Consider the following 10,720-nt stretch of genomic DNA (forward strand, 5'->3'; position numbering starts at 1 on the left):
GTTAGGAAATGGATTGTTGTACAAAAGGTTGAGATATGGAGTGTTGTGTATGAGGAAGATCAAAAAGCCAATTTAAAATTTAAAAGTCATTGTAAGTTTGTGAGTACTCCATTAAAGTAACATGGGCAAATTCATGCATTAGGCAACTTACTTTGACAGCCATGAGAAGAGCAGAATTCAGTGGGGGAAGATTAGAGACAAGGAGACTAGTAAGGAAACTGTTGGAATAGTTCCAGCAATTGGGTCCCATTTGTGGCAGGGCAGTATATATAGGAACCTGCCTGAGGCCTACAAGGCAGCATTCAGATCAAATGGAAATCAAACACAAATCGAAATAGTCAAGCATGGTTAGTACCAAGGTGTCCTTAGAAAGCAAAAATACCAGAAAGTGAGACAAGCAGGAAACTGATAACTTGAGATTCAGAACCAGGAAAACACTACAAAATAAGAAATCAATAATAGGGAATACCAGAGAGCTGACCATTTTTCTGACAGTCTGAATCCCCATAGTTCCAGTCCTTTCACTATATTTGCTTCTGTTCCTTGTCCCTTATCCCCCACTAGCTCTTGTATCTCTTCAAAGGCTTTGATAGTCTCCACCCCTAAAGGCCTATGCTTTACTTAAGAGATCACAAAGACCTATGCTGGCAACATGGATAGCAGGGAGGAAATGGACGTGATTAGTATAATACTAATACCTCGTGGCTCTGGGATTTCATTGATGAGTAGTATTATCTCTGAATCTGTAGCTAAACATCCACTGATTTCTTCTGATCCTAGTGGCCCTTGTCTATGTCCACTTTCTATAGGGGATGCACTAGACATGATGAGGGCCTTTCTCTAGATCTCCCAACATTGTGTACTTGGGCTGTCTGTCACCTTTCACTCTTCTTGTATCAAAGACCTACCCCCTCTTCTGGTATTCTATTTCTCTGATGGCAACCTGGATATATTGGTTCAAGTTCAGAGAAAACAGGAACATTTGTGAAATCTGTGCAACTGAATTTAACTTACATTAAGATCTCTAACTTAAGGTATGTATTTCACTTTATTTATTATCCACACAGTATTCTAGGTACTTGTATATGAACACTTGAGGTCATGATCTTTGTTACTGACCTTTTAAAAAAATTTATGCTAATACTTTTTTTTGATACTCTTTTATCTTTGTGGTACCTGCTACCCTCTGGGGTATCTGACTTAGTGTATATATGTGGCCACTTATCTTCCTCTACCTCATATTTTGGTTTAAAGTAGTCAGATTTGCACTCCTTTAGGCATATGTATTATTTCTAACTTTGGTAAAAATGCAGCCCATTACTGGCCAGTAATCAAATTCTAGTTCTCAGCTATCATTTTTTAAACTACTTGCAAAATTCTCAGAGCTGTCTTTCTCTTCTGAAGTCTTTAATTTCAGTTGGAAGCATTTATGAAAAACGTCACCTGTGCCCCTTAGACTTTGAGTTTTTGCATAGGAGGTTATTATTTATGGCAAAGCTTCCTGGCTTCCTTCTATTAGAATCAATTGTTCCCACATGAATCACCAGTGGGGAAGGCTTTATGGAACGAACTCTAGCTAAAAAAGTATTCTACTAGAGGATATAGGCACATTATGTACATGATTTTTCAAACTGATTTTTTTAGGTTGAATTTCAATTTTTCAAAACCTGATGAAAAACGACCACTTTTGGGGAATGTTCTACAATTCTGAGTCAAGTCCAACATTTTGATAAGTGACTGAATTTAATATTCTAAATATTTAATCCTTAATCAAAGGATACATTTAATAGAAGTTGGATTTTGCCAATGATCCTGATTTTCTTTCTTTAAACTAATGCACAAAAGAAAGTTTGTTTCAATTTAACAAGATTATTTCTTCAAGATATTCAATATCTAAATGATTTTGACATCTTTCAAATTCTCTATACCAATGCATAGTGAAAATAATTGACTTTATGTTTTGGAAAACTATCTTGTTGCTAAAATTTGAATTTGAATAAAAAGTAAGCACCTTGAGTATGGATTATTTCATTTTTTGTGTCTTTATCTTTAGTGCCTAATATATCAACTAGCAGGTGCTTTATAAATGCATGTTGATTGATTCCTTACAATGCATAAATACAAATCACATGTAGCAATAATTTAATTCAACAAGCATTTAGCTTTCTAGATTTTGTATATTATAGATGAGGGCATTTAGAGACAGAAATGACCTAAAGGTCATCTCATTCAACCGCTTTATTTTTACAAGTGAAGAAACTGAGATCCAGAAGTAAAGCAGCTTGTCCAATGTTACATGAGTAATATGTAGTAGGAAAGAGATTTCATTAACTTTGACATGGTAGGCAGGCTTACATCCAGAGAGAGAATGAGGGATGTGGGAGTAAAGGAGTAGGTCCACTAGTGTCTAGATTGTGGCCCAGTAACAGATGGGTTCCTGTGTGTGTTAGGTGCTACAGATTATACAGAGAATATGATTCACAAAGGACAGACATATAAATGCCTAAAATACAAGATTATAATTTTTGTTGTTGATCAATCATTTTCCAGTCATATCCAACTCTTCATGACCCTATTTAGTGTTTTCTGGACAAAGATATTGGAATGGTTTGCCATTTCCTTCTCCAGTTTATTTTATAGATGAGGAAACTGAGTCAGAGTTAAGTGTGACACAGGGTGACACAGCCAGTGTCTGAGGCTGGATTTGAACTCAGATCTTCCTGATTCCTGGCCTCACTTTATTCACTATGCCTGCCCTAAGAATATAATTAAGTACAGGGGCAGCTAGGTGGTACAGTGAATAGAGCATTGGTTCTAGAGTCAGGAGGACCCGAGTTCAAATGCAGCCTCAGACACTTAACACAAAAACTAGCTGTGTGACCTTGGGCAAATCACTTAGCTCCAATTGCCCTATCTTTCCCCCTCCAAAAAGCAAAAAAAAAAAAAAAGGTACAGAAATATAATGTGAAAAGTGACTGGAGGAATGTAGGCATGGGAATACAGGGATTAAGGGAGGCATATATATGTGTGTGTATAATGTATGCATATGTATGTATTATGTATGTGTCATGCATATACATATATATTAATATCACTGAATATATCATATTTTTTGCCACTTCTAAAAATATTATGATAAAATATGGTAATTGTCCTCACAGGAGTAGTTCATATCACTGAACCTTTTACCCACTTCTACCAAAAATTCCATGAGATCACTAATGAAAGATCATTTTGAGAGGATATTTTGGAAAAAGACATCTTTCTTCTGTTTTAAGAGATTCAAATATCCTACAGATATAACATCATGGGAATGCATTGATCCTTTGTTGAATCCATAGTTACACTTTAACTATAAACACAGATACTTAGCTTAAAATGTCCTGTGATTTTGTCTGGGTCTCAACTTTGATCACATGCTTATCATTGACAAACTTTATTGAGCATCTCCTAAACAGTAGACCCTGGGAATATAGTCTCTGCTTCCCAGATGCAATCTGTTTTAGACATGAATAGTAAAATGGGATAGTATAAGCTAAAGGGTACAGGATATAAGTATTATAGGAATTCAGAGGAGAGGTGGGGTGGTCAGGGTTCATAAATATCATTTAAATCTTCTTTCCTGTTTGGTATTGTTAATTTTGTTGGACTGGTATTCTTTTTTTAAGAACTAAATGTGCCTCTTTATACTATTATTATTAGTATTTTATAAATATAAAAGCTTGTATGCAGTCGTATGCCTAAAAAAGGAGGCAAGCCAGTCATGTGGGGAGAGTGATGAGTAAAGGGACTTCTGGGTCATGAACAACAAAATGGCAGACTACACTTTTTTCTGATCCCTACAACCTCTCAAAACTCAGAAATTATGCACAAAAGATAAAGACTTTTTGGAAAGGGGTGCAACAAAATGAAATTTTAAAAAAGCTAATGAACAATGTTAGCAGAAGGGGAAGAGAAGATAGGGAAACATATCTGACTGAGAGGAAAAGAGAGGAGGAAGAAATATATAGCCAGAAAGAAACCAGAGAGATGAACTAGTAAACAAAACCCTAAAGGGAAAGTGGTAAAAAATGAGAAGAGGGAATGGGGGCGGGGAAGATAGCCAGTTTGGAACATGGCCACCTTTAAAAAAAAGATTAAAGTAATTAGAGAAAATAATATTATGTTTATAGCAGAAGGGGGAAAATCACAACCTGAAATAAATTTAGAGATAGATGAAGAAAAATATTAACCTAACTCATAACTTTAAATGGGAAGGGATTAAACAATTCAATAAAACAAAAAAGGTAAAAGATTAGCTAAGAATACAAAACCCTACCAGCTGTTACTTATAAGAAAACACACTTAAAAAACAAAGACATAAACAAAATAAAAGTGAGGGGGTGGATTTTTTTTTTTTTTACCATTTCTCCATTGAATCCCAAAAAGCAGGTGTTGTAATTATTCTATAAGACAAAGCAAAAACAAGCATTACAAGGGCAGGGGTGGTGCATGGTAGGGATAAACAAGGAAACTCTTTTGTGCTGAAAGGAACCATAGACAACAAACAATATCAGTGATAAACTTACATTCTCCAAATGCTTTAGCATCCAAATGAATAAAGGTAACATTATCTTGGCTTCAAGAAAATAGAAAGAGTAGCACAATAGTGACAGGAGATTTCAATATACCCCTTTCAATATTAGATAAATCTAATAGAAAGAAACAAAAGGAAAATATGGAGTTGAGGATGACAAGAGGTGGGCAGCCTGCTTGATGTCTTAGTATCCACTTCATAATATGAAACTTAGAGCAGGACCTCCAACACATTGGGTCAACCCTTCCTTTCTCTTTCCCATATAGGATTTATGTGTGGACAAAGTTGAGTTATATAGAATGAAGAAGTATTATGGGATTGTAATCTGTAACTTTGGAGGGACTACCTATAGCCACAGGGATCACAGACTGATTAAAATATTGGAAAAGTAAACATGTACAGGAAACTTTGATTTTTTGGGCACTTTACTGAACATATTGAACACAGTCCTTGACAAAAGTATGATGAATGAATGAACTTGCTAAGAAAACCCTAAATGGGGTCACAAAGAGTTGGACACACAACTGAAATGACTGAATAACAACAACAATTCAGAGAAATCTTGAAGACTTTTTGAACTGATGCCATGTGATTTGAGCAAAACTAGGGGATCCGTTTATATAATAATAGCCACATTGTGTAACTTTGAAAAACTTAAGAACTCTGGGCAATGTAATCCCAAATTTGACTTCTTATCTCTGAATTCAGTTCCCTCTGTTATGCCAATCCTCATTCTTCTCCTATACTATAATGTTGGCAAATACTACCCCATTTGCCCCTCCACTTAAGCATTAGTTATAATGTTCCAACCTGGTTGCTTTTTGTAGTAATTTGCTTAGTTTTGCACATGCCAAGTCTGAGTCCAAACTCTATAGTCTTCATAACCTTAACCTTAGATCACATATGTATTTTTGTCTTGGTTTATCTTTAGTTCCTCCTAGACTTTTAAGGATGGTGGCATCTCCCTCCCCACCTTGTTTTATACCTTTGTTTGAACTGCTTGACTGCTCATAGGACTTTGATGAGAAATGAGTCAATAACTCCATTTCCTCTAACAAGATGGAGGAACATAAGGCCTTTTCATCTGCTCTGCTACTATCTACTAATATCATCTTGGCTTTTTCACCTGCTCTACCTCTTTGCCCTACAACTTCCCTGGCACTGTCACATGACCTACTTAAATAGCCCAAGAAGGTTGGGTCCTTGCTATTTGCTCCACCACTAAAATTTTAGGACTTATATGCCTTTCTGTTTGCTCTTCAATTGATTTTTCTTTTATGTATTATCTCTCCTAATTAAAATGTGAGCTCCTATGAAGGAGGGACTTTTTTTTTCTACTTAGCACAATGCTTGGAACATTGTAATCACTTAAAAATGCCTTTTTTTATTCTATGTTTGGTTGGCTTGTCTTGATTTCCTCTGATCCTGATTTCATGTTGTTCTTGTGGTTAGTTTTCCATTAATGTCTTCCTTACACGTGTTTAATGCATCATAAGTTTAATGGAACTTACTTTCCCTTTCCTTTATAACCTTAAAATTTCATGCTTAACCACTGGTGGAGCAGTGAAATAGTCCAACCATTTTGGAAAGCAATCTGGCACTATGCCCCTAAAGTTACTAATCTGTGTAAAACATTTGACCCAATGATATTACTACTATACCTACATCCTAAAGAGATCAAGTTAAATGGGGAAAGAATTCATGTATGCCAAAAATAATTAAAATTGTTCTTTTTATAGTGACAAGAAACTAGAAGCAAAGGGGAGTGACTATCAAATGAGGATTAACTAAGTAAATTATGGTTTATGAATGTAATGGAATACTATTTGGGGGTTAGAAATTATTTAAAAAATACTTTCAGAGAAACCTAGAGACAGCTAGGGGGCTCAGTGAATAGAGTACCAGACCTGGAGTCAGGAAGACTCATTTTCCTGAGTTCAAATCTGGCCTCAGACACTTATTAGCTATTTGACTCTGGGTGAGTCACTTAACCCTATTTGCTTTAGTTTCCTCATCTGTAAAATGAGCTGGAGAAGGAAATGGCAAAGCACTCCAGTATTTTTGTCAAGAAAACCCCAAATGGGGTCACAAAGAATTGGACACACAACTGAAATGACTGGTAACAACAACAACAACAATAATTCAGAGAAGCTTTGAAGACTTTATGAACTGATGCCATGTGATTTGAACAAAACTAGGAGATCCATTTATATAATAACAGCAACATTGTGCAAACAACTTTGAAAAACTCAAGAACTTTGGACAATGAAATCACAAACTGTAATTCCAGAGAAGTATTCTACTTACCTCTTAACAAAGAGATGATGGACTCAAGGTGGAGAATGAGACATACTTTTCTTGGATCCAGCAATGTGGTAATTTGTTTTATTTTGCTATGTATATTTGTTACAAGGGTTTTGTTTCTTTTCTTTCTCTAATGGGTAATAAAGAGGCAGGGTGAAAAAATTGATAATTAAAAATATTAATAAAAAGATGCCATGTTTAAAATATTCTTAGCATGAAGCTAAGTAGGTTGACACACATTGTCACTTAACCTTTCTCAGGGATTCTAAGAGGTAGAGGTGCCTTGTACCTCTTCTTATACTGGAGAAGGGAATACCTAAGCTTTGATGGGTGTGTCTCTAAGTTACTAGAGGAGGCAAATAATTTCTTATTGAAGCTGATAAGTCCTAGGAGGAAATTCAAGAAAGAGGGGGTAGTGAATTCAAGTGTCATTCAGAAGGGAATTCAGTTCTGGTGATTGCCTCTGAATGGGATCATCTTCCAAAGGCAACTGAGTCCAAGAACAAAAGGGCTGTGTTTACTTAGAGTTTAGCTTAAGCTAGGACTCTGAGTATAGGATCCTAGTAAACTTCTCCCAAAGGATTCCAGATGAGAAGGTCATTCTCATACAGGCCTTAACATCCCCTTAAAAAGTCACTCCCCATTATGGCTAGACATAGGCTAGCCCCATTTTCTTTAGCTTCTCCTTGTCTGAAGCCTCCTGATTCTTATTTAGTCTGAATCCCAAAACAGGTATCAGAATGTTAGAGTGGTGGCAACTATGGTTTAAGAATGTACCTTGAATCAGGGTTATTTTTGATGGTATGCCAATTCAAATATTTTTCAGCCAGTGAATGATATAAAAGCTTTTCAAAGCATCACCTCATCTTGAATCCCCTGCAGCAGTTCAGTTCATCTTTCATCTGGGTATTTTCATCATTCTCAAAGGCCCTGGAGAGGACTGAATGATGTATCAATGTTCTGTGCTAGTCTGCTGTATCTCATGGGGTGGCATTGTCTTTCTAGACAGTTACCTTCTTATTATTTACATACTTCCCACAGAGGCTTGGAGTTTTTTTTTTTTTCCTTTCTCAATTGGAGCCTTTGGATTTCAGGTCACAAATATCCTTCAGTCTTCCCAAGCTTCTCCAGGTTCTTAAAAAAAAAATCCCCAGTAATCACAATGACTTTTCATTATAAAAACTCAGATTTGTCCAGTACTAAGAATTTTGCCAAAAGAGTTTCATTTCTAGGTTGATCAGGTTCATACCTGAAAACTTCAGCCTTTAATGATGACCAGTATTGGCCAAGTATGGCATCACTTTGTGTCTGAGATGACTTCTTCTAATAGTCTTCTAGAATTGGAGAGGGTAGAGAAAACCTAGAGTTTTCATGAGGACTTTCCGGAATGGTTCAGATTAAAATTATGGGAAATTTGTCTGAGCCTAAACCATTCTTCTTTTGTTCAGGTCTTGACTTTTTCCAGCTTTTGACCATTCTTTATCCCTTAGCCTCTGGGACAAGAGGCATAAAAAAAAATAAAGGAATGGAAACAAAAACATGTAAATTTTGCTTCCTGTTAGCACATTACCATCATCGTTGGCATCATTGTCATGACAAACATTTATAGCACTTCACATATGTTATCTCATCTAATCCTCACAACAACCCTGTGCTATTATTATCCCCATTTTACAGAGCAGAAAACTGTGACTGAGAGAGTTTGATTGACTTCCCCAGCGTCACACACATAGTAAGTATCTGAGACTGAATCTGAACTCAGGTTTTCTTGACTATAAGTCTTGCACTTTACCCAATATGCCTACTAGTTACCAAATGTTTGGTAAAGAGAAGGCTAAAACTATTGACTGAAATTATTATTATTAATTATTATTATTATTATTTGCCTTTTCCTCCACTTTATTTCATACTCCCACCACACCACCACAATAATGACTTCTTAATTTAAACTAAAAACCATTAGGGGTTCTGGAAAGGTGTGTGTGTACTGGGGGGAGGGGGAACGGTGTCACAGCCTGAGGTGTTGGGGGGGGAGGGGAGGAGACAAGTCAGCAGATGGTCTTGACAGGGCTCTTGAAATTGCTGGCTGCCTGACGCTGCAGTTGATAGGCCACAGGGTGGATCTTGAAGCCATACAGCCTGGGCACAAGTTGGTTGGCAGGCCATTTGGGCCTGTACTCAGGATGCACCATGAAGAACATGTGAGGAAAGCCAGTGCCAAAGGAAGCACCATCTGTGTGGTGGTGCCTGGACGACTTGGGGTGTAAACATCCATGCACTTGGGGCAGTACAGCTTCACCATGGCCTCACCTGGTGTGTCTGACAGTCAATGGGTAACATGGGCTGGTTTTCACAATATACACGGGGACAATAGCCAAAGTCTCCCTGCTGGTATTTTCCAACATCTGGGCAATGCCAGGGTTTGTGAGGATGTAGCGGGCATGAGTCAGTCCACACAACATCTCAGCTGCCTGCTCGATCAGGTCACTCTGGTTGGGGTTGTCTTCCAGCTCCTCATCAGGTCCCAAGTCGAGGATCATGTCTAGTGCCTGCCTATAGTGGGGCACCTGTTCATTGAGCCCTGTGAGGTTGAACTTGTCTTGGATATAGTCTTCATCCACCTCACAGAAGAATTCATTGCCACGAAGCCCACAGAACCGTGAGATCCATGATACTTCCTCTGAGCTGCTCATCTTTACGTCAGCTACCGGGCCGGGGCTGGGGAGGGAGAGGGAGAAGTTGCTCCCAGGGGCGGCGGCGGCAGCAGCAAAGCCACACAGCAAAGGCCGCGGACCCAACCCGAAAATATTATTTTTTTTAAATCTATGGTTTTGTGGTTGTATTACTGTCTTAGATTATCTCCTGTCTAGTTCTTGTTGCTCAAGCCAAATCTCAAAATAAAGCATACATCTTCTTACCCAGCATGAGAACTCCCTATTTTCTCCACTCAACTCTTTACTTAATATGAATAATTAAAACCAAGCAACCAAGAACATTAGAGGACTCACAGTTAAGCTAATTTCTTTTAATGAAAATTTGATGCACAGAATCCAAACGGGACTCAGAAGGAACTGTTAATTCTTGAATTCAGCTGGGAGATTGGAGGAGAAAGTTAATAGACCCAAGAGCAAAGGTCATTCAGAATTTTCTAGCGCTGACAGAGATTACAGCTGACTTGAATAAATTTGGTCACTGGCATCAGGACTGTCCTTATGAGTAAGCAGTTGTCTGTATGTTGTGATTTGAGGGGTGCTAGACAGGGCTTCATGCCCAAAATTATCTCCCTCATCACCTACCACAGTGCTGAAATTCTCCTTTTCACAGAACAAGTGACTGGAGACTGGGGAGGAGGAGTGGAGATGTGGAAAATAGAGGGGCCTCAGGAAGGGAAGTGAGAAAAGTGCCACAAACACATTGCCTACTTCAGCATTGCCTAGGGCTGGCCCTGACTGGTATTATTAGATTTGGCTCATCATAGAAATACACTAAATAGAACAGCCTAGGAAAGCATTTTTATACAGTACATCCTGATGGTCTGTGGCTGGCACTTATTCATTAAGGAAGTATTTTCCAATCCCTTCTAATACTAGATGCAATACTTTGGGTTTGTTGAAGCTTTTTATACATATATAAACATACATATACATGTCTGTCCATGTGTATATATGACAACAAGCACATATTTACCTATACATAGTATGTATGCATACATACATAAACATACATATATACATATCCAAACTTGCACTTATACCTATACAAATAAACACAAACTGTCCCAAAAGTCTTTGTGCAGGTTTAATCTTTAATAGCTAATATTACTTGAAGACTTTTGGGACA

The 10,720-nt window shown here is 37.5% G+C and overlaps 1 pseudogene; it reads right to left on the minus strand.

The window, feature by feature from the left end:
- Positions 1 to 8,749: 8,749 nt before the first annotated feature.
- Positions 8,750 to 9,677, minus strand: LOC138156090 (casein kinase II subunit beta pseudogene; annotated as a pseudogene).
- Between the last annotated feature and the right edge of the window lie 1,043 nt (positions 9,678 to 10,720).

Source organism: Petaurus breviceps, unplaced genomic scaffold (assembly GCF_028583685.1).
Source record: "Petaurus breviceps papuanus isolate PSGF00001 unplaced genomic scaffold, PetGlider_PUasm1.0 98, whole genome shotgun sequence".
Classification (NCBI taxonomy): domain Eukaryota; kingdom Metazoa; phylum Chordata; class Mammalia; order Diprotodontia; family Petauridae; genus Petaurus; species Petaurus breviceps.